Source organism: Malaclemys terrapin, chromosome 1 (genome assembly GCF_027887155.1).
Source record: "Malaclemys terrapin pileata isolate rMalTer1 chromosome 1, rMalTer1.hap1, whole genome shotgun sequence".
Lineage (NCBI taxonomy): Eukaryota > Metazoa > Chordata > Testudines > Emydidae > Malaclemys > Malaclemys terrapin.
The window spans coordinates 298,757,461-298,781,412 of record NC_071505.1 but is presented as its reverse complement, the minus strand read 5'-3'; the positions used below and the strand labels follow the sequence as shown (position 1 = coordinate 298,781,412).

The 23,952-nt window shown below is 40.3% G+C and overlaps 1 protein-coding gene and 1 long non-coding RNA gene across 2 annotated transcripts in view; one reads left to right on the top strand and one right to left on the bottom strand.

Annotated features, from left to right (window-relative positions):
* LHFPL6 (LHFPL tetraspan subfamily member 6) overlaps positions 1-23,952 on the bottom strand; it is a 198,690-nt gene that overhangs the window by 152,719 nt on the left and 22,019 nt on the right. The gene's annotated exons all lie outside the window — the stretch shown is intronic.
* LOC128829842 (uncharacterized) lies at positions 1,995-23,172 on the top strand. The gene is made up of 3 exons (XR_008443493.1): positions 1,995-2,135; positions 4,632-4,725; positions 22,967-23,172. It is a non-coding gene; the product is annotated as an uncharacterized LOC128829842 (long non-coding RNA).

Here is a 23,952-nt window from a genome sequence, read left to right as displayed (position 1 = left end):
GAACCCAATATTAACGTATGAGAGTAGTATGAATTCATTAATTGCAAAGAACACACACACAACACTCTATTTGAGGAGTGGGGCTATGACAGTAATTGCTGAATTGAATATTTCTAAAAAGCCCCTTTGTTCTTATTGGCATCAAAGCGTATTGTTGAACTGTGCTGTACTGTCAGCAACATGAATATTAGGAGTGAAGATCCATGCTTGTAGGAGATCAAAAGCAGTGATGAAGGATTCTGTAATTATTAATAATTGCTTCCCAAGTGACCATTTTCCATAAAGATTTCTTATAACGAAGTGTTCACTAAAGTCTACTGGTTGAACTGGATATTTTCACAGCAGGAACATGAATTCATAGAAGACCGTCACACAGTCTTATCATAGCTGGAAAATACCATTAATAAAAAGATACTGGCTATATAAAATCTGGGTATTGTTATTATCATTATTTACAAGTTTTAATGTAGTGTGTAATGTTAATTGTTCTCTTTAAAATATTTTAATTCCCAGGATAGAGAGTTGGCTAAACTAGTTTCAAGTACAGTTATGTTTGTCTTGGTTTCTCTAACACTGTTACCAATTTCTTTACCCAAGTAAAATACAAGGATCACATGGCCATGGGCTAACATGGTCAGAAGAAAAGGGAGGTGGCAATAATCCTTGTAATTGACAATGTAATCTCTTGGCCTAACTTTCCACTGATTTACACTGGTGTACGTTGAGAATGGCTCCATTGAAGTCAATGGAGCTACAACAGTGTAAAACCAGTGAGAGCAGAATCAGAACCTACTTACATCTATGTGCACCTATTTTATAAACAACTAATAGCCGATGTATATCTCACCCCAATGTTAAAGTCATTGTTAAGTTTGACCCAGAGATTTCCCTGGAAGCTGCGGGATAGAATTTAGCCCAATAGTCAAAATAAAAACCATGACACCATAGTCTCATTGAAATCAATCTCTTTAGGGTAGAAACATTCTCTTAGCTGTCTGTAAAGTGCCTGTTAGGATGCTATAAAAATTAATAAATAGCCAAGTAGTAATAAGAATAATGCTTTCATAGGAAGCCAGCACTTGTGGATTGATCCTGCTCTAATGAAATCAGTGGGAATTTTGCCATAGTCTTCAGTGGGAGCTGGTTCAAACCCACAGTGCATTTTATACTATGCTCACATGTAACTGACCATTTTCTATAAACATACGGTTCTAGTTTTTATTTTAAAATACAAAAATAACCAGTTATGCAGTTTTCATACATTTTAAAAAGTACAATAACTACATTATATCCCTTTAATCTGTCCTGTTTGTTTTTTAAAAAGTAGAATGTTTACTATACTAAAGTATGTCAGTGCACTCCTCACATGGTGATGCTTACTAACTAAGGGCTGGTCTGCACTACAAAGTAAGGTCAGCTTAACTACCTACCTCAAGGCTAGGAAAAAATTCACTCCCTATGCAATGTAATTAAGCTGACTGAAGCCCTGGTGTAGACACTGCTAAGTTGATGGAAGAATTCTTCCACCAACCTAGCTAACGCCTCTCAGAGACTATTGTAAATGGAAGAACCCCTTCCGTCACTGTAGTAAGTGTCTACACAACAGCACTAAAGCAGCGCAGTTCCAGCACTGCAGCTCTAGCATAGATATACCCTAAGAACCACTATCCCTTTATATTAAACCCAGGTATCCTCCACAATACAGCCACCTGTATTATGCCAAATGGCTAAATTCCCTTGGATTTCTCTTTCCTTCATGGTTCTTTCTCCCATCCTGCCCACAAGACACACTGATAGCACAGAATATATCCATTCCAGGATAAATACTAATTGATCAGATGGTGGTAGCATGAATTATGCTCAGAGATACACAAGGTTATAATCGGAGACTTCACACAGGAGGCCCAGTAACTTCATTTCACTCAACAGGATTGCTGTGTGTCACCTCCCAAAATAAGCCCAATTTTCCTCTCCCTTTCATCATTTCAGATCAGGAATGATGCCACTGAAATCAGGTCAGTTTCCTGCTGTACATAAGAATGGCCATACTGGGTCAGACCAAAGGTCCATCTAGCCCAGTATCCGGTCTTCTGACAGAGGTCAATGCCAGGTGCCAGAGGGAATGAACAGAGCAGGTAATCATCAAGTGATCCATCCCCTATTGCCATAAGATGGTATACATGAGAAGAGTCACCCAGTGTTTCCAGGCCATATCATGAGGTAACAGGGGGAAAACAAATCATGTCACCACTTTATTTATTTTTCATCTAATTATGTATGGCATGACCTGCCTTCAGCACCCTTCCTCGGTGAATGTCTGTATGTTATACTTTCTAGTTCTAGCTTATCCATTTTTCAATATGGATTTTGATATCTGGTCAATATACTGTAACTTGCTGTGTCCCATAATTCCCAGTAACTTGCTTTTTGTTGTTTGGAGGTTTTGGGGGAGGGGGGTACCAAGAGGAATGGAATCTCAAATCCAATAGGAGAAAAGTACAGAGCAAAATTCAATAGGATGAGATATCAGATGAAGACACAGGGGTCTACTCTCCTTTTAGACCCATGAGAGATTTACATTTGCGGTTCCCATTAATAGCAGCTATGCATTTAATTTATCCCATGTTCTGAAAGAAAAATAAACTTCAGAGGGGAGAGAGTATTAAAGGGGAAAATATTTTATGCACAAAGCTTGTGGCTGCCAGTTTGTAATGAATGCAGTAGGCATAATAGTAAAAATAATGAAAGAAACCTACTTGTCTGATTAAGGGGGTTTTCAGTATGATCCGGGGAAAGAAACCATCTATTGAACATTTAAATCTCACTTCAGGAGGAGATGACAAGAACATCTACTCAAAATTAGAGGTAAAGAAAAACCTGAATTAACACTTGGAATAAAATCAAAAGAGGGAGTGAAAACACATTAAAAATGTTTTCAGCTATGAAAGCATCAACCACCCATCTGAGAAAAAAGGATGGGGAAACTCAAGCAGACCCTGACCCTTGAAAAATATAGTTAAATTTGAAACTCGGGACAAAAGGCACATAGGTATTCCCATCCTTCAAAGGAGGAGAGCAAACGCATTCAAAAGTGACTGGAATAAATTAGGTTTATGGGCTGATAAGGGACTCAGACTTTTCAATAAATGTGTTTATGTATTGAGATTGGGGACCAGAAATAATCATAGAGGCTAAAGCTTACAAAACAGCATTAAAGGGGTACTCTCAAGTGCAGAATTCGGGTGATTTTTAATAATCTGCTGGCTCAGAAAAATGAAAAAAGACAGGCAAGAGCACAGGAATGGCCTTACATGGTGCAGACGGGCATACATCATATATGATGCTATACAATCTGTTGTTCCCAGAAGAGGAGGTATACAATCTACTGTTTCCAGAGGAGGGTGTCAATCACAGTGGCATTTTTTGTTCATCAGGCATTTTAAAATGTGTGTGTGTGTGTGTGTGTGTGTGTGTGTGTGTGTGTTTTAAAATATATATAACATGATCACTAACTCAGCAGGTGCAGTTATGTGTAATTTTGTACTGTATTTCCACCTTGGGAGATCATGGGTATAATAGTGCAGTTACTAAGTAGTCATGGGTGAGTGTTAAAGTGCTGCGATGGATTAGGAGTGGACTAAGAAACAGAAAACACAACAAAAGGATCCAAAAATAGGCAAAGAAAATGCACAACAGCACTGAAAAAACATGGCACTCAGATACTACAGTTGTGTCTCTGTTTTTAAAAACACTAGTGCTAAACAATACCAATAAATGACATGTTAAATGGGTTGAAAACTGGCTAACTGACAAAGTAGTTGTCAATGGTGAATCATCATCCAATGGGTGTGTTTCTAGTGGGTTTACGCAGAAATCGGACTAGGTCCAAAGCTATTCAATGTTTTCATCAATGATCTGGAAGTTAAATATAAAGTCAATGCTGATAAAATTTGAAGACAGCACAAACACTGGCAGAGTGGTAAATAAGGATGAGGGTGGGGCAGTCATATAGCCCGATCTGGATTGCTTGGTAGCCTGGGCCCATTTACACCAAATGTGTCGTAGTGCAGCCACATGCAAAGTTATACATCTAGCAACAAAGAATGCAGACCAGTCCTACAGAACGGGGGACAGCATCCTGGAAAGCAGTGACTCTGCAAAGGATGATGGGGTCATAGCGGACAAAGAACTTAACGTGAGCTCCCACTGCGATGCTGTGACAAAAAAGGCTAACATGATCCATGGATGTAGAAACAGGGGAGTAGGAGTAGGGAGATGACCTTCCGGATACGACCTTGGTGAAACAGATACTAGAATACTGGGTGAAGTTCTGGTGTCCACATTTAAAAAGGATGTTGAAAATTGGAGAGAGTGTAGAGAAGAGCTACAAAAATGATTCAAGGGCTGGAGAAAATGCCTTACATTGAGAGATTTAAAGAGCTCATTCTGTTTAGCTTATCAAAAAAATGGAGAGGTGACTTGACTACAGTGTATAAGCACCTTCATGGGGAGAAGGAACTAAATGGCTCCTTAATCCAGTGAAGAAAGATATAACGAAAACCAGTGGCTGAAAGCTGAAGCCAGCCAAACTGAAGTTGGAAATAAGGCACAATTTTTATTTTTTTTAACAGCTAGGGTGATTCACCATTGGAACAAACTACCAAGGGAAGTGGTGGAGTCTCCATTTGTTGATGTCTTCAGATCAAGACTAGGCTGAATTCTGAGGTAACTGGGTGAAATTTGAAGGGCCTGTGATCAGGCTCGACCCCGCACTCACGGGGTGGCAGGAAGTGGAGTGACCTGGCCACAGCCCGCTTCGCTCTGCTCCCCTGGCTCCCAGCCTTGAGGTTTGGGGGACAGGGCCAACTGCCCCCCAGCACTCACCAGCGGGGCGCGGCTGGGAGCCAGAGGCGTGGAGTGGGCTGGGGCTGGGTCACTCCACTTACCGCCGCTCCACCCAGTGACTGCAGTGCACTCGACCCCTGCTTCAGTGCTCAGGGGAAGGAAGAGGTGGGGGCTTTGGGGAAGGGGTGGAGTGGGGATGGGGTTGGGCTGGAGCAGGGGTGGGAAAAGGCGGGGCTGGGCCAGAGCAGGGGTGGGGGCCAGAGCAGGGGCTGGTGCCCTACACAGCTGCCTACTTTGCATATGGGTAAGGACGGCCCTGCCTGTGATATACAGGAGGTCAGACTAGATGATCTAATGGTCCCTTCTGGCCTTAAACTATACGAATCTATGAATGATGATGGTCAGAGTAGGGTTGCCAACTCTCCAGGATTGTCCTGGAGTCTCCATGAATTAAAGGTTAATCTTTAATTAAAGATTATGTCATGATGAAATCTCCAGGAATACATCCAACCAAAATTGGCAACTCTAGGTCAAAGGCATAGAATGATTTCCACATGGCACTCAGATACTATGGTGCTGATCATCAGCACTAAACCTTTAGACACACAGAAACAAAATATTTGAACTTTTTAGGTCATGGAAGAAAGGAATAAGGAAATCATGTTTTACTTTCTCTCAGGAGAGATGTAATTTAATGTAGTAGTGAGGCCTCAAAACTGACAAAGGGAAGTATTTTTTTTTAACCCAACACACAGTTAATTTGTGGAACTCACTGACACAAGATGTCATTCAGGCCATGAACTTAATACAGGATTAGACATTTATATAGATAATGAGAATATCAATGGTTACAGTAGACAGGATAAAAACGTATAAGGGGTATACATGCTTCAGGGCATAGTCAACCAGTAACTAATGAGGAGTGAGGAAAAAACTTCCTCTAAGGGCATAATTGTTCTATATGGGGTGTCTTACACCTTCTTCTGAAGCACTAGTAAGGACTACTGTTAGTGGCAAGATCCCAGGGTAAAGAGACCACTGGTCAGAGCCAGTATGGCAATGCCTATGTTCCTATACAAAACGGCTCCTAAATACCACAGCACAACATAGAATGCTACTAAAGAATATGTCCCATGTCTTATAAGCTTGGGTCATATCCTCAGTCTACCTTAAGTACTTACTTAGATGGCTCCCCATCACCATAGTATGTGAGCACCTCACAATCTTTAATGTAGTTATTGTTGGTACTAGTATCCCCATTTTACTGATGGGGATCTGACTTGATCAAGGGTAAATAGGAAGTCTGTGATAAACCAGGAAACTGAACTCTGGTCCTTCAAATTGTTGGCTAGTACCTTTAACGACTGCACCATTCTGCCTCTGAACAGGGGCAAACCAGCGTATCTCCATCAAAGTCAATGGAGCGACACCATTTTAGCTGAGGCTCTGGCCCATTATACAAAACTATTTTATACAAAGAGGGCATAAATCAATAGTAGTTATTCTGGCACAAAATGATGCAGTAGGAAGACCACATTTAAAGTACTGTTAAATTTTGATTCCACAGGAAACATATTAATGAGTTGAAAGTCTCTAGCTGAGGGCAAGGAAAATGTATCCAGGTGTTTTGTTTTGTTTTTTTTTCGTTTTGGTTTTTTTGGGGGAGGGACAGGGACAGGGGAGGTGTAAATTATGGTGAAAAGACTGTTCAGATGCTGCCTCTATAAATAACAGCTCATTAAATTCTCACTTTGCTAATCCACACACATTTCTTAAAAAATCACACCCAAAACCCTAGTGGCTTCATTCCACTTCTTAGCACAGATGTAATTAGTTTAAGAGTAAAGTCTCATTTCTAGGACTTCATTACTTTTAGAAAACCTACGACGGACGGTATGTTTATTGACAGGCTAGAAGATGTTATCATAAATAATTAAAACTCAACTACACTTATCCAAGTACATTAACAGAGTACATTTGGTGATGAGCTAGACTTGATCCTTTTTATTTTTTCACATTTAAGGGTAAAATGCACCCTATGCAGTGGGCCAACATGAGGTCATTACACCACTTGAAACAGAGACTTAAGTAGTGCACAGGCTCTGTGCTGGATCTCTGCACAGGGGTGATTTTCACCCTTAATTGGTAAACTTGGATGATTAACGAAGTCTCCCATGTCATCAGTGTGAATTAGGGATTTTGCGCTGAGTCTACCTCCTCTAAGTTCAGGAAACAAGGAGGAGACCAATGAAGATACAGGTGTCACAATTTGGGGCAACTGCATCTGTATTCCTCCTCCATGGTTCATCAAGAGCACCCAGTCTAGGCTCCCAGCTCCTTCGCCGTCACCTCTCTTGGGCAGAGACCTAGGCTCCTCTCCCAGCTGACCTAGGTTTTTCCAGGCTCCACAGTTCCTTTCTTACATTATGTTATTCCCAGCAAGCCAGACTGCCTAACCAGGCCGGCATCTGCACTTTGCTTACTCTTTGAAGGCTATGAACAACATAATGGCCTCCTGTTATAAATTACCACAAAGAACATTTATTCTTAAGGTGAAACCATTAGAAAGAAAACATTACAAACAATAGAAGAACCTCTATGCATGCTACAAGCTTTTGAGAGGTCACCCATTAGTCTTATGTGGCTTCAGTAGGCCAAACTTCTTCCAGAGCTTCCCAGGAAGGATTCAGGTCACCCTAAGAAAGAAGATCCTTTCTGTTTGATGGATCAGAAAGCAATTTGAACTCAGACTATTTAGCTAAAAGTCCTTTCTTTGTTGGTCTCTGAAGAATTCAGTTTGAACCAGCCTCTCCAGATGGCGGTATCTCTCTGGATGTGTTACAAACGGAGTGAATTTGCCTAATCACACACCACACACACACACACACACACTTCTTAGTTCCTGGTGACCTTCACTCATGGAATTTCATACAATCCCTGGCCCACAATCATACATAAACTTAATACAGTAAGATCTCCCAAAAATATTGCAAGAAATTTCCATGTCTGTCACAAAAGTAACCTATGTAAACCAATTAATAATTCAGGACCTGAAGCTGAGTAAGTGTGCAGCCTACAGTATATAGTATAGTTATTCACACAGATTATCTTTATATAAAGATTATCCGAAGAATGAAACACATCATTGTCACTGAAACAGTGAGACTCTTCAACATTGAGAAGACACAAATTTTACCTTCAAAAGTTTGTCCTAGGGAACAAACTCAGTGCATCAAAGCATAACTCATGATGGAGGATTATGCGGGGATGTCATTGAAATCAATGCCACTGCACCTTATCATCCCTGAAAACATCAGCAGTACTTGGGGGTGCTGGAACAATGTGTATAGTGGGGGTGCTGAGAGCCATTGAACCAAACTGTAAACCCTGGATATGGTGGAAACCACTTCAAGCCTGGGGGTGCAGCAGCACCCCCAGCACTTCTAGTTCCAGCACCTATGTGGCCCACGGTCAGGATGCAAGGTGGTGCAAAATAGGAGAAAGAAAAGCCAGCTAAATATTTTAAACCAGATGCTATAGGTGAGCTACCACAATGTGAGAAGTTGTGTGGGTGTCGAAAATGACACTAACTCTAATCTTAAGTGGTTTTTTAATAATAATTTAGCATTGAGGTTCAAATTTAGATTTTAGATGTAAAATTTTTCATTTAGTTTCCAAATTTCTGCCCCCAACTTCCCTACATATCATGATCTATTTTTCTATTGTTTTCAGTCTCATTTAGATTACAAGTTTCAGTTTGCACTCCAGTGGCACTATATAAATGGCAATAGAATTAATACTCCCTTAAGATGAATATGGACATTTGCACTTCTCAGGTGCTGTTGTTTCAATCACTGTGTCATGAGACGCAACCATATTTATAAGATAAAGACAACCAAAAAGAGTAGAGACTTAATTAATTTTTAAACAAACGGTCAAATTTCGGAGAAATCTTGGGAAAGAAAGTAATTTTCATTGGTTTCAGAGTTATTCCCCCAATATGTGAATTTTCATTATCCTTGCCAGTAAGGGCACCATGTTCTTTAAAAGATGATTGATATCTGAAAAGTTTAGTTTCCAAAGAATTGGGGGGGAGGGGAGGAGGAAATCAGTGTATTTTCAATCTGGCTACTAACGAATTTGGCTATGAATATAATATCCTGTAAATTGGATGTACTAATAAGAAGGTGAATTAAGATCTGATACTTACCATGTCTAATAAGCAGGAATGCATTTGCAGATGTCTCTGTTCTGACTTTGATCATTTAAAAAAGAAGTCACCCATACATTACAAAATGCTACTGTCTACCACAATGACTTTGTGTACATGTACACACACACACACACGTGTGTGTGTGTGTGTTTGGGGGTGGGGAGTTCTCTTTGTTCTACATCCATCACAAATTTGAGATGACAAGGCTGGGCTAAAATAGTGCAAACTGAACTCCAGCTATAATTTTGGTGCTGTGGTTTTGATATTTATGTACTCGTTAAAACCTTGGCACCATTGTAATAGATCAGAAGCCAGAAAATATACTGCAGGCTAAAAAGAGGAGTCAATAAATGAATACAAATACAGTGTGCTTCAAAAGAAAAATGTCTCACTACTAGCCGATTGGCTACTTTGAAACCGGGTTCACATTTTTACCACTGGACAGTAGCGAGCTAATCCTAAAGAAATATGTTGGATGAACTCAGTTCAGACTAAAGGACAAGTGAGTGCCTTACAAAACCCTGTGCAATTTGGTAAGATTTCTGGAGCCTCTGACCATTTCTGCACAGAGGTTTGAGACTAACAATCTTATAATAGGTCAAAGTCATTGGCAGCACACTCCAGAGGAGACATCTCTGCAGTTTCTTCTCTTGTAAAATATAGGTCTGTGTCTATTTTCAGATAGTTTCTGCATCATTACAGGGTAGGCTATTCTTAAGGAAGTTTGCTCTTTGTTTTACATCTGAAAACAGAAGGCTCCTATAATCTGGAAATACACACGTGAAGTTTAAAATGCTACATGCCTACTTCCATACTGCCAGACAAAATAAGAAGTAGTGAAGATACAAAAGTGACATGATGGCTCATTTTAGTACCGTATGTAATTAGGATATTACTGGCATCATAAGGCATTTAAACATAATAACGACACTTTAACTGATGACAGTCTGATGCGTTCTTTCATTACTACTGTATGGGTTTACAAGGAAAAAATGCAAATGTTCTCAATCTGGTCTCAAGCCTTTACTAACAACCAGTTTTTAGGTAAAACCAGTATGAAGTAGCATGGCATTAGGCATTACAGCTGGAGCCAGCCTGCATCATGATTACATGCAAAATTAAACTGGGAAAACTGTATTAGAAATAGGCCTCAGTTTGAAATTTCAAATCCATTTTCTTTCCTCCGGACAGCAGAGTTTAATTGTCAGCTATTGGATATCCATTGTGTTGACAGCCAACCCAGAGTACAAGCTTGATACCATCACAGAACGAACCAAAGCAGTTGTTTTAGTTGTACTTATTAAACATACAGTACGTAAAGTCTGGCTTTCGAAACCTCATCTGCATGTTCATTAAAAAAAAAAAGGATTACTGAAATCCTCTCTATTATCTATTATCTATTGAGTAATGACAATATTCCACAGTCTTGAGCAGTGACTCAGAAAGGTAGATTCAGACATAAATGTTATAAGGCAAGAGTCTGCAGACTGCTGTTGAAAACATATATACATTATAATCTGTGTGATGGGTTCTACACCCTGTACTAGCAAGAAAAGGCTTAATGAGATTGAGAGAGCTCAATTTAGGCACCTGCACCCAATAATTGATGAATCCCAGCTGGGGATTAGTATAAAGAGAAAAAGTTTGTAGCAAAAAATGGGGCTATTTGCATATTGGCAATCTCTTGATAGACTGAATTCATGCAATTTTAAATGAAGGTAATAATGTAGTTAAACAACATGGTTCTAACAGAGTTTTGCTGGAATGCACATAGTTTAACAGCACATGGTCGAATTAAAGACAACTGTTTTTGAAATGGAAAACAACCCTGACAGGTACAAGAAATGTGGTTAGTGAGAACTTATGTTTAGACTTCCAGGATACGATGTACTCAGAATAACAGAGAAATAACTAGAGGGGGAAGGAGCTGTATATTTATAAAGGAAGGTCTTAGTTACATTGACATAGATGTAGAGAACTAAAATTTTGAGTATCTTATAAAGATTCTTCTGCAGAATAACAGCACCTTTATATGAATCTGTAACATTTACAACTCATATAAACGCCTAGACAAATCTAGAATTGGAAAATTTAGTTAAGGGTGTCAAAAGCCAATATATTATTTGTGGTGATCTTAATAGCCATAATGAATTATGGGGAAGCAGGAAAACTGATTATAATGGCAAATGCCTGGAACAGTTCATTGACTTGCACAACCTGGTATTGCTCAATACCAGTGCACCTGCTAGGTTTAATTTGGTGTATAGAACCTTATCATATCTAAATCTGGGAATTGAAACAAGCAATATAGCAAGCAAATGCAGCTGAGAAATCTATAAAGATGATGTAAGGGAAGTAATCACTTCCCTATGCTAATTACATACCAAGGCCAAGGTAATGTTGAAAACAGTGATGGAATTCCTACCTGGAGCCTTAGAAAAGCAAACTGGGGACTCTTTAAGAGTAAATGTGCTGAGTATCTAAGTACCGGTTGTATAAGTGATCATCTAGAGGAATTTTACAATAATACAATAAAGGGAGTTGCTGCAGTAGCCAATGTAACTATACGTAAGACACTGAATTGCCATGAACTGAGAATTCCAGTTCCCTGGTGTAAAGAAGATTGCAAAGCAGCAATTAAGGAAAGAAGTAAGGCATACAAACAAGCAAAAAACACAATGAATAGCGAGGACTTAATGAACTATAAAAGATGTAAAGCAATGGAACAAGGAATGATTAAAAAGAGAACTGGAGAAAGGATTGTGGGAAAATGAACAAAGATTCCCAGGTTTCAGAGACATACAAACAAGTTAAAAGAATGAATGGGATACAGAGTAAAAACAAATGTATACCTGGGTTTTACAGTAAATGATAAAGTTGAAAGTGCTAACTTGGGAAAAGCGAACATTTTAGCAAAAGAGTTCCAAAAAGTTAGTAATGATACAAATCAAGGTAAAGAGTTTTGTGAACAAAAAACAGTGTTTGCTGAAGAAAACTGAGTTCTTACATGGCTGGGTAGAATACAAAGATGAAAATGAAAATGAAAGTTCTGAATGAAAATTTTAACATACGGGAACTCAAAAAAGCTATAGACAAAAGTAAAAATATAGCCCCGGGTAAAGCCTGCATATGTAATGCAGTGTTAAGCACCAACTGGAAGGGAGTTTGAGTTTTACTGAAATTATATAGAATATATGAGGAAAGGAATACTACCTGCAGAATGGAAGCAAGCGATAGTTCTATCAATAGGAAAACCTGGTTAATTACACACGAGACCTGATACATATACACTTATTGCCCTCACAATGTATGTGGGCGAAATTATGGAAAGAATGATAAATGAGAGATTAGTAACATACTTGCAAAAAATGAAATTATAAACTGTGTATAAAGTGGTTTCAGGAAAGGAAGATGCACAATGATCAGATTATAAGACTAGAAACAGAAATACCAAAAAAAAACCAAAAACCAGTGCTTGATAGCTGTCTTTTTGGACACTGAAAAAAAGAGTATGACATGCTATGGAGAGAAGGTTTGCTTTATAAACTAGTCACAACTGGCGTAAGAGGAAGACTGTTCTGGTCGATAAGAGACTTCTTAAGTAATAGAACCATATAAGTCAGGGAGAGGGCGGTGTTGTCAAATATTTATAAACTTACTAATGGTATTTCACAGGGGAGAGTTATCAGCCCACCCCTGTTAAACATTCTGATTAATGATTTCCCAGAGAGTGTATGGGCAGGAATACATATTACTCTATTTGCAGACAATGGTGCTATACAGGCCAAACATAGAAGACTTATGATAGCTTCAGAGAGAACCAATGAGATGCCCAGGGGATTTCAGAATGGGAAGCTACTTGGGGATTGAAGTTCTCACTTGATAAAACAGAGGGAATGATCTTCACAAAAAGGAAGATTGGGACCTATAGCTCTATAGAAAAAATACAGATAGTTGAGAATTTTACATTCTTAAGAGTTGTGTTCAATAACAAACTAACTTTGAAGGGTCATATAGATAATATCAAGACTCAGTGTAAAGATGGGATGAATCTGCTTTAAAGTATTGCTGGGAACAAATGGGGTGCAGATGAGAGCACATTGTTGATGCTGCATAGGGCATTAATAAGACCAGTTATAGATTATGGATGCCAAGCCTCTAATTCAGCTTCTAAATCAACACTAAAAAAATCAGTTGATCCACACCCAAACTCTGTGAATCACATGAGGTGTGAGTATTATGACTCCATTGTGTGTGCTGCAGGTAGCAACTGGAGAAATGTCTACACATTTAAGGATGAAATTGATAGATTTAAACTTTTGGGCTACAGTTAATTGAAATAGTAAATGTAAGAGCATTATGTGAATATACGAGGACAGTTGGGAATTAAGTACACAAGAAGTAACTGGGTGCCACAAACTCATATAGACTAACAGGGTCAAAAGGTTGGTAAACGACTTGGGTGAAAAGGAAGACTGGAAGAAATTAAAATCTTTAGTTATGGGAAATCAAACTATCCAGGACCGGCTGCAGGGTTTTTGCCGCCCCAAGCGGCGGGGAAAATTTTTTTTTTTAAAAAGCCGCAATCGCAATTGCGATCGGCAGCACTCCGGCGGCAGCTCCACCACACCGCTTTCTTCTTTGGCGGGAATTCAACAGCAGGTGCTTCCCTCCGAAAGGGACCCGCCACCGAATTGCCGCCGAACAGCCCGACGTGCCGCCCCTTCCCCTTGGCCGCCCCAAGCACCTGCTTGCTGGGCTGGTGCCTGGAGCTGGTCCTGAAAGTATCGCTGGAGAGTTGTCTCTCCAGGTGTGGATTTGGAATTATACAATGAAACAAAGGGAAGAGCAGGACTGTCAAATATGACAACTAAGATCTATGAGTTTATACATGGCAAATGTATAAATGTATATACTGATGGCTCTAGAGAGATGACAACACAGGTAGAGTGGGAAGGCTTTTTGTATCCCTGAATTTGGAATAAAGAGATGTATGAAACTATTCAATTTTGTGGCCATTATGACAGCCAAATTCATGAGCATACAGTTGGAACTGACCTGGATAGGGATGTATGCCCAACTATGACTGCTACCCTATCTGACTCTTTATCGGGTATAATGGTGATTAGAAAGGAAGCCTCAGAAAGCAGGAATGTCTTAGTCATTGAAATATTGTTCTTAACTACGGAGATAATAAAATTAGATATAATATATATTAATACTGTGGATTCTGGAGCATGTTGGGATACTGCAATGAAATGGCAGATAAAGCAGGAGAAAATGCCTTAAACAATGAGAAGGTAGATATAAAGATCCAGGACTTCAGAAGTTTGGTTGAGAGAGAACTTAAGAAGGAATGGCACGAACTATGGACCACAAAGAAAAAAGGATGAAATGTGTCCTAAACTTAAGGATAATGGTATACTTAATAGCTCTGATAGAAGTGAAGTGACAATATTTTGAATGCTAACAGGTCACTGTGACCTGAATGGTAATTTATATTTAGTAAACAAGCATAAAGATGGGTTGCACAACATATGCAAAGTCCAAGAAACAGTTGAGCATCTGCTGTGACAATGCAAGGAGAATTACACAGGAAAAAAAATTCTTTATGAGGAACTCAGATGCCTCAAGGTGAAACAATATAGTCTGAAAGGACTGATGAGTGTGCTGGGAAAGTGAGATAGCATCAGGGTTGGCTTTACACCGAATAGTGTCCCAGGCAAGGAGCGTCTTTGGCAGCCCCCTTCATTTGTTAAACTTCTGAATAACTTATTTTTTATTGCATTTGTGGCCCATTTCATGACTTGGATGCACAATTTGCATGCAAAAACATTTATCCCTGTCATATAAGATAATAAACTTGCATGCTAGGAGCCGTAAATCTGTATTTATTCACGCCATATATAAGCAAATAAAAAAAATTCATTTCCTCTAAGCTTATAGAAACTTTTTAATGTAAAGAATAACTGAAATGTACTCACATCAAGAAATTGAACTGTGCACCAACATCAGATGGACCAGTACTAAATAGTGTTACAGCAGGTGACAGCCCGCGGCTGTTAACCCAAGCCCTTTAGTTCAAAAGATCGCTTTTCTTGCCTTTGCCCTCACGGACTGAAGCACAGCGTCAGAGTGATCCAAAGACTGGCCAATGGCATTTTTAAGCAATAAAATAGCAAGCGATGGCAGTCTTTCATTGGCCATTGTCAACTGAAGATATGTTTTAATGAGCCTGAGCTTTGAAAAGTTGCGTTCACCACTCGTGATTGTGACTCGCAGCATGAGCAGAATCCTCAAAGCTATTCACACATTAGGAAAAGTGTCCCTCAGCTCTGCACCATGAATGAACTGGAGAACTTGTAGAGTGCTTCCCATGTTGCAAAATGTGACAGATGTTGTCCAGTTTGACGTAGAGGTCTTTATCATTGACATCCGAATATTCCCCATGTGTCAGAGTCTGGCGAAGGTCCACACAATTTTTCAAGAGTACTTTCCTGTCCACCGGCAGCTTACTAAGGTCATAATGATACCGTACTACGTACTAAAGAACTCCTCACAAATGTCAAGGCATGGCTATACTGAGATCATGTAACTTCTTACTCTATACCTCTGCTCACTGCTACTCAAACTATTCTATCTTCCTTAAGACCCACAGCGCTTGAAGAATACCATTGACATACAGTGAATAGTCTCATGAATGCAAACCTAATGGAACCTAAGCTGCACATAATTTGAAATATATTTCTCACATCTACTTATTCTAGGCTATTTCTCTGCACACACAAGCTGCAGCACAGTGTTTCTGTGCGCATATCTTGTCAGTTTAACACATCTTAGTCTTTGAAAGTGGTTCATGTTACAGCATGACCAGTCCCCCATCCAGCCTCAGTAGAAAATAAATGAACCATGCTTATTGTCCAGCTGCCACAAGCTAAAAGCAAGCCTCCTGCAGCTGTTTTTTCATTTGTGCATAAGGCTTCTGCAGCCAGCATCTGTCAGTAATCTCTTACTCAATGACAGTCTGCCCATTTCCAGTTCAGTGACAGATTCTTTCTTCCTGAAAGGGAAAATCATCATCAGGATGGGGCCTCCTGCCTCCCACCTAGGCTGGGTTTCTCTGCAATCCCAGATGTGAAGGCTGACACTTGTTACTCCTTGCCCAGGCACAGGATTTTAACCCGCTTTCCACCTAGTATGGGATGGAGTCTGTTCAGCTCATACCAAGGCCAAAACCACAAAGGGCCACTCTTGCACTGAGGAATACCTTATTCTGTGAAGAGTCCCATTGCAGAGTTAAGGACTGTACAACATGAGGTGGGAAAAAGACACCATAAAGGCAATTAAAACCTTTACTAGAATGGTAATTACAACAGTGATGGCACAGAGTAATAATAATGATATAGGGTTAGATCAAGCCACTTAGACACAGCTCAAGGTCAGGGCCAGTGCAGTGCCACACTGACCCAAGAGAATATGCAATAGCCTGATAGCCCAGGGGAGTGTGTCCATTACTACATTGCTTTAGAGAGTCCCCATGCACACCAGTCCTGCTCCGGGGATTGGGGTGTGGAGTACACACGGCCCAAAACCATTTGGAGCCTGATCCAAAGACCATTGAAGTCAATGGAAAGACTTGTATTAATTTCATAGATTTTAAAGCCAGAAGGGACCATTGTGATCATCTAGTTTGACATCCTGTGTAGCACACACCATAGAACTTCCCCTAAATAATTCACAGAGCAGATCTTTTAGAAAAACAGCTAATCTTGATTTAAAAATGGTTAGTGATGGAGAATCCACCACAATCCTTGGGAGTAATTAACCATTGGAACAATTTACCAAGATTAAAAATGTACGCCCGATTTCCAATCTGAATTTGTCTACCTTTAACTTCAGCCATTGGATTGTGTTATACCTTTTTCAGCTATACTGAAGAACCCATTCTTAAATATTTGTTCCCCATATAGGTACTTCTGGATTTAAATATTTAGTTAGCTTATTGCTATAAAGCATGTCTTCTAATCCTTTCATCATTCTTGTGGCTCTTCTCTGAACCCTCTCCAATTTATCAACATCCTTCTTGAATTATGGGCACCAAAACTGGACACAGTATTCTAGCAGTGGTCGCACCAGTGCCAAATACAGAGGTATAATAATCTCTCTACTCGTATTTGAGATTCCCCTGTTTATGCATCCCAAGATTGCATTAGCTCTTTTGGTGACAGCATCACACTGGCCCCCTTCTTAGCCAAGTATGTATGTTACTGGTCTGGACTTTAGTCTGCTTACACAGTATAAATGTGATCAAATCATGATCATTTGTACCTGCGTTGACTGCGTAGACTATCGGTCCTTCATCAGTTGAGACTGAGCCGATCACAACATGTCTTCCAATCTTCTTTCGCTCTGGCCATCCTTCGCCATGCTTGTCCATATCACCTTGTTATGAAATCATCCCACCTCTTTGGAGGCCGACCGTGTGGCCATTTCTGTTCTCATGGATACCACTCGGATATAGCTGCGGTCCATCTATTGTCGCTGAGTTGGGCCACATGTCCTGCCCACCGCATTTTGCTGAGCCTGCTTTCAACAACGTCTCGCACTCCAGACTGCTGCCTAATTATTTCGTTGGGGATGTGATCACGGAGCAAAATGCCCAAAAATGTTCGTTCCATCACCCTCTGTGTGACAGACAGTTGCTGTTCTTCAATCTTTGTCAGCTGCCATATAACATTGCTGGAAGTACGGTCGAGTTGAAAAGATTTGCACGAGTTGTTTTGCTGATCTTTCCTTGGAGGGTGTCCTTGATGTCATTGAATGCGCACCATCCAGCTTTTTTTCTGCATGACAGTTGGCCTTTCTGATCGTGGTGTATGTTGACTTCCTGGCCCAATTAAACGTATTTATCAACCTCTTGGATCTGTTCTCCTACAAGAGTTATTTGGGTTCTTGGCAGAGCATTTGATCTCATGTATTTCGTTTTCAACTGATTCATTTTTAATCCGACTTGACTACTTTTTGCGTTCAGTTCTTTAAGCATTCTCTCAAGCTGGGATGTATTTTCAGCTATCAGCACTATATCATCTGCGAACCTGAGATGGTTTAGCCGCTCGCCGTTGATATTAATCCCACCTTTCAAGTCTGCTTGTCGAAAAACCAATTCAAGACAGGCTGTGAATAATTTTGGTGAAACTGTATCTCCTTGTTTCACACCTTTCTTGATGGGGATTCGGAGGGGAGGGGAGTATAAAACAGCGATATGTCCGTGCTGCAGCCAGAGTTCACTTCCTTTAGTAATGTGATATATTTCGCACTGATGCCCTGTTCTGAAAGAGCTTCAAGAATGACATTAGTCTCTACGCTGTTGAACGCCTTCTCATAGTCCACGAAGGCAATGCACAAAGGGAACTTATATTCCCTTGAACCCTCTAGTAGTTGGTTTAGAGTGAAGAGGTGGTCTATCGTGCTATAATTCCTTCGAAAGCCGACCTGCTCTCTAGGTTGCTGTTCATCCAGGTTTCGCTATAGTCAATGTTATTATTTTAGTGAACAATTTATAGATATGCGAAAGCAGGCAGATGTTTAGATTTTCTCGATTGCCTTTCTTATGCGACAGAATGGTATTGGACTCTTTCCAACTGGACGGTATCTTCTGGATTTCCAGGTAGTGGCTGAACCTTTGGGCGAGAGCTTTCCAAAGTTCCTTACTTCCCGCCTTAAGCACTTCTGTCCTTACCTGGAGCCTTCCCCTCTTTCATTTGATGGACCGCATGGCGGACTTCGCTAATGAGAACCGGGAATATGTGTTCATCGGTTTGTTGAAGTGATGGCATTGGGATGTCTATATGGGATGCAAACAGCTGGGTATAGAAATCCCTGCAAATTGTCTCCATCTCTGTTTGATCGGTTACTGATTCTCCATCCCCGTTCTTCAAAGCCGATAATGATGACCTGTACAACGCCAGTTTCCGTTTGCATTTTTTGAGACTTTTATGATCTTCAGCCACCTTTAGGAGCTTTTCGGTTTGAAATTTCTCAAACAATCTCTTCATTCATATGAGCTTGAAGAGAAGGGAGTACTCAAGCCTCTCATTACCATTTCTTTTCATTTTCCTCCTCTTCTCCAATAAAGTCTTTGTATTCTCCGAGAATCTTCCGCTAGCTCTTCTAGATCTTTTACGTTCAGCTCTTTCACACACTGTTTCAGTCTCTTACTGAAGTTCTCATAATCATCGTTGCAGTCGTCCAGGAGGCTCCAATCTTCCCTAGAAAGGTTTTCCTTCAGGATTGCCTTGTTGAAAGCTACTGATTGGTGCCTTCTGTTCGCCATACACAGTGCCTTTTTCTCCACCTTCACAGTGAACATGAGTCTAGCTCTCAGTAGGTGATGATCACTACCGATATTGAATGATGGCACCACTGAAATATCCTGCACAATGTTCTATGATCAGTTCCTTTTATCTGTTAGGACAAGATCTAATAAAGAATTCCCCCATGTTGGCAACACCACTTTTTAAGTTAGGAAATTGTCATCTATAATGTTTAGAAATTCCAAGGAAGTTTTAGTACTGGCAGCGCGAGACTTCCAGCATACGTCATTCAAACTGAAGGCCCCCCGAGGATCACACAGCTTTTTTTCCCTACACACTGCATAAGGAGGAGGTCATCCTGTTCCCTAGTGTGGTTTGGTGGTCAGACACCAACTAATACCCAAATGTGTGCTTTATCTGTTAGGACATTGATCCATAAGTATTCAAGATCATTTTCTTCTGACTGATCAATGACTCGGAAACAGATAATGCCATTTTTGACAAAGAGTGCCACTCACTATCCCCTTTTGCCCACTTGATCCTTCCTAAATAGGTTATAACCCTTGATTTTAACATTCCAGTTAGGTGAATCATCCCACCAGGTTTCATTAATACCAACTAGGTCAAATTTATGCTCCTCAATGAGCAATTCCAATTCCTCTTATTTGTTATTCAGGCTACTAGCATTAGTGTATAGGCAATTCAATAATTTCGTCTCCATGTCCTTTGGTTCCTTGGTTAATTTTGTTGTCAATATCTCAATTTTGTGCTGAGTGCTCATATCTTCCCTCTTTTTACCATCCCCTTTTGCTATTAGTTTAACCTCCTCCTGTCTACTCTAGCCAGCCTGTCCCCAAGGATATTGGTTCCCGCTCTACTGAGCTAGAGGCCATTCAACCTATATAACCGTCTCTCCCCAGAGAAGTGGACCAATGTTCCACAAAATCAAAACCTGCTTGGACATTTTTCTTTTTCAGTATGCTTCTGAGTTCCCTGAAGTCATCTGTCTGTGAGATATTCCACAATGCAGTGTCATTAGTGCTGATATGAACCATCACCAATGGATCCTTGCCCATAGACCTCAGCAGCCTGTGCAATCTTAAGAGTGAAGTCTCATGTCTTGGCTCTCAAAAGGCAGCACACTGTCCTGTTGTCTGTCTGTCCCTTGTAGAATATTATTTCAATTCTTCTGAGTAATGACTCTCCAACAAAGATCATGTGTCTTCCTTGGATGTCTGAAGAACTCTTTGTGGGCAAGCCTGATTGTCTTACAGATTGGGCCAAGCTGCCATCCACATGTCTCCCATACATCTCTCGATTCCCTTGAACCTGCAGGATCTTCAGAGTTATCTTCCAAAGTTTCCACATTGAGGGCCTGGTATCGATTTGAAACGGCTAGCTGTGTGGGATTCCTCCTGCTTCTCTTCTCTCTGGTGGCCACAGTTTGCCTATCCTCATCTGTCTCCAACCATGCAGAACGCTGCTGTGACTTCTTGCCTCTGGTGGTTATGAACTGCCAGGCCTCCTCTCTGACTTCCTCTCTCACCAATTCCTTTGCGGCCAGCTCCATTCTTCCTTGAGCTTCAGTTGACTTTGGATCACACCCACAGTGTGCTGTGCATGCCCATGGGAGTAGGGGTAGGGGAAATGCAAGGACTGCAATTGTGGGGGCTGCGCAAGGGGGGTAGGCTCCATACGTCTTCCAGCACTACTGTGCTGTTAGTCGGAACCAGACAGAATCTGCCCTATTGTAGTTAAGCAGGAATATTTTTTGATTGAAAGGTTAAAAACAAATGTAATATATTAAAAAGATTTCTTTGCAAGTACTGGTTTGCAAGGAAAGCCTGATCTGTCCATCTTTGTACATATTTAAAAATAAGGCAATTTTTATACTTATATATATGATATGCATACTCAGTGGGTTGATCATGACAATGGGAATCAAAAATTCCTGAGTTCCAAACACAATTCTGCCACTCACTCCCTCTTCAAGTTTGGCTGAACCAGCAAACAACTTTGCCTCAACCTCCCCATCTGTGAAATTATGATAACACTTATCTACACAGAGTGATTGTGAGGATCAGTGTCTGTACAAAGCTTTTAAGAGATTGAGTCCTATGTAAGTACTAAGAGTTGTTGTTATTACAGATTAAAAAAGCAGCGATTTGTTAGAGTCCAAATAAATATTTATCAGGTAGGAAATATGTATTAAAATATTAATTCCAAAGAGGCCCTAGAACTCCCTTTCATTGTTTCAGTATTTTGGTTCAGTAAAGAAGATTGTTCTTTCTCTCTCTCTGGGAACAGCGATTTTAATGATAGAGCATTTTACTTCCCAGTGGGAAAGTGAGTTTCATGAGGCAGATTAAGACTGAACAAATTCAGGTCACATTGGAGACTACTGAACTATCAGACAGGTTCTTCACTGTTTCAAGGTAAATTCTGTGTTTGCTGCTGTCTTAATGACTTCAGCTAATTTAATGGTTAGTTTAACCAGCTGTTAAATTAATCAGAATGTTTTTTGTTTAAATGAAAATCTAGCCTCATCTTTGGAAATCTTCATTGGCTCAAAGTAGTACCACTGATTTCAGTGATGTTACTCAAACAGTGTATGTAGGTGTGGCAGAATCTGGCCCATTCAGTATAAATGGGAATATGGAGTGTCTAGTCTTTGAAAGTCAGTGGGACTTAAACTCCTAAATCACTTAGGCTCAGATCCTCAAACATATTTAGGTGCCTAAACCCCGCTGAAATCAATGGGAGTCAAGTGTATAAAAATATCTTTTAGGATCTGGGGTTTAGGCACTGCTGAAAATGGTGCCTTTTATGGATTGTGACTTAGATCCCAGTATGAGATCAGTAATCCTCAGTGGGCTAAAAACTATACAGATCAAAGTCAAATCTGCTAAATATTAGAAACCAAACAAATCTGAGCAAGGGGAGAAAAAGCTGCATACGGGAGGCCAAGTTCACCCCAGAGTAAGTGGATGAATTCCATCTAAGTCAATGGAGTTGTGCCTGCATGCCGTTTAGAGATTTAAGAGTGGCAAACAAGGGGGACCAGACTCTGATCTCAGTTTCCCCAGTGTGAGCCTGATCTCAGTTTCCCCAGTTTCAATTACTTTGAAATCACTGGAGTTAAATAGATGTAAGAACAGAATTTGCACTGAGAGGAATAGGGACTCCAGCAACTGAATTCAGTCCTCATAGCAACAAAGAGGTATTAAATAAAGCAATGTTATAAGAAATACCTGTATTGTGTAAAAAATCCTTTTTTACTGAAAGCTGGAAGCATACTTGAATTTTAAATTGTAATATGGTCAGTAAGCATTTCGGTCTGGCAGCAGTTGAAAAGGCTGGAGAAGGTTTCCATGATAAAAATGCATGCAATACCACAGCCTGAAATGATTGGGTATGAAGTTGGAAGAGGAATGTTAAAAGTAGCAGGTACCTCTAGAATTTATTTCACCTATTCTTTTTCATAATGCCATGGACCGCCTGCCACATAAGCAAGAAGCTACATCACCTGATGCCTATTATCACAACAATTCCATTGAACTGTAGAGACAAAAAGTCTATTTTATGTCATTGCCAGATGTCAACCAAGCTCATTATACAAATGCAGAAGGAGCTCCACACAACAGAGCAACCTGAAGAGACTTATTTCTGTGACTGCTGCCTAGAGACATCTATAAAGTCATAATTAAATCAGAAGATGGAAGAGGCATTGAACAATTGCTGTTGAAAGTTCAGGAGTATAATGTAACTGTCTTACAGCATAAATAAAAGAGTACCAATATGTTTTCACGCAAATACTTTAAATAAAAAGTAAGTCTAGAAACTTAAAATAATCAACAATGCTTTATAAAAGACAAAATATGTACAGCAAACTTACAAAAGGGAAGATATGAATAACTTTCAAAAATACAGAAACATTCTAACTAGCTATTTGCACATACAAATCCTCTATTGCACACTCTGATAACTGCATGTGCAAATTAGGCTTGTAAGCACACATGTATATTTGTGGAAACAGCCCTGCAGTATCAATTTGTGTCATTTGGTAGCACACTATGCATCCAATTCTAATCAACGCCACTTTTGTACTCCCCCTATTCTGAGACATGCCAGGGATCAGTTCAGATCTCAGCACAAGCTATAGCTGCTCCAACTTGTGTCTGGCTACCAAAGGCCACAAAAAGATGCTCGAGCAGCCAGGAGTATCTGCAATGCTCAGACCAGATCTTTCCCCCGTGGAAAATGCCTGGGGTAGTGTAGAGATCTCACATATATTAAGTACCACCCAGGCATTCCCTGTACACTGGAGAAAGTCCATGATGACAAGATATGCCAACTTTAGGGCCTCCTCGCACTGATGAAGTGACAGGGCCATTGTGCAAGAGATAAACAGGTTCTTTTCCGGGGGTCGTTGGTCCTTTTTAAATGAAGCAGGTCCAGATCTCTTGTGCCAGAACAGGTGCTCCCCGTTTGGCCAATTAAGAGTGGGGCTGCATCTGGGCCTATAATGAATCAGGGCAACTTAGAGAGGGAGGAGGCACCTGAAGGAAGCTGTAGAAGGTC